Below are 1,392 nucleotides of genomic sequence, written 5' to 3' on the forward strand. Positions count from 1 at the left end.
ATGACATACACTTCCTTTGTCTCAAAGATACTGTATTTGTGCTTCTAATTCTGTTATGCTGCCAAGCTTTTGAAAACTTTCCATGATATGGAAAATACATCTGAATACACTGACAGTTTTTTTTTTTTTTTTTTTTTTTTACAGACTGATAATTGTGTAAATTGCGTATTTACATTGATGAGTTGACACCAGCTGCTTCGGGCATGAGCCTTAACAGGTGAGGTCAGACACTTTAGAATCAATTTACATTGTTTTCACAGCTGGTGGCTTTTAAAGCCTTAACATAAAATGTATGGCCAACAAAACAATGCCTCCGTATGTGGCCAGGACACAATTCATTCTGCCAGTGAAAGAATAAGATTTGAAAGATTTTTTAAAATACCAGTGAACTGGAATTGGTCATCAGTTTCTGGACCTGCCATGACTTCAATCTTCCTCTACGACTCGAATTCCACAGCCAGTGTCCAATGAACCTGACTACCAGCTCGACCCAGCTGAAAGCACACTGGAAATTTAAAGACGTGAAGCCAATGTTATTTTAAGTGCATCAGCGGGAGGGTCATTGTAGAAACTCCAGTTATTATTTTTCTAAGGCAGGGTTTTTGCTTTTGTTTTTTCTTCTTGTTCTCTGATTGCAAAGTTTTAAAATTGCTTTTTAAAACTAATTGTTTTAAAAACTAGAAGCTAGAAGAAAATATCTACTAGCTGTTCTCAGTGACTATAGGTGAAATTAAGTGAGATCACAATGATTTTACACATTCAAAGCTATTTATACCTTTCCTGTTTGTCTTCTTGCTAGAGTCTCCCAAGTCCCAAACAGAGAGCACCTCCACTACTTAGTCAGCATCAGCAATAACCAAACGAGGCAAGTGGGGAAGATGAACGAATTGTGAAAGGGCCTTTCATTTCCTTTGCCAAGCTAGGAAGACACAGCCAAATCTCCAGAACTGGCCCATGGCTCTGCCCAACTGCCACACTGCTTAGGAATGCAGCTTTCTGATGTCTTTGGGGAAGAACGTGAAGTGTGATTTCATGCATTTTCTCAGCCACTCCATCTAAAGTTGTAACTGCATTAAATCTTCCATCTTTGTGCTTTCCAATTGGTATGGGCATTCTGGAAGAAAAGAAGTATTTTCCAAAATGCAATGCTTATTTTACTTGCTTAGTGTCAATTAAGTTCCTGTACAATTTATTATCAATTTAACCGAACTTCATGGAGGTGTCAAGAGCCTGTGCCAGTTTGGAAGTGGGGTTTGGGGAGAAAAGAAAGAAGAGTTTGAGAAGCATTACATTCTATTCCCAAACAGATGGCTCTTGTGTTGGCCATTGTCCCAGAGAATCGTCTTCTGGAATGTTCCAAGAGACAGACTGATTCAGTCTATAGCTTGCTCT

The 1,392-nt window shown here is 38.9% G+C and overlaps 1 pseudogene; it reads right to left on the reverse strand.

Annotated features, from left to right (window-relative positions):
• Positions 1-210: 210 nt before the first annotated feature.
• LOC116091996 lies at positions 211-422 on the reverse strand (annotated as a pseudogene).
• Positions 423-1,392: the final 970 nt, after the last annotated feature.

Source organism: Mastomys coucha, unplaced genomic scaffold (assembly GCF_008632895.1).
Source record: "Mastomys coucha isolate ucsf_1 unplaced genomic scaffold, UCSF_Mcou_1 pScaffold15, whole genome shotgun sequence".
In the NCBI taxonomy this organism is placed as follows: domain Eukaryota; kingdom Metazoa; phylum Chordata; class Mammalia; order Rodentia; family Muridae; genus Mastomys; species Mastomys coucha.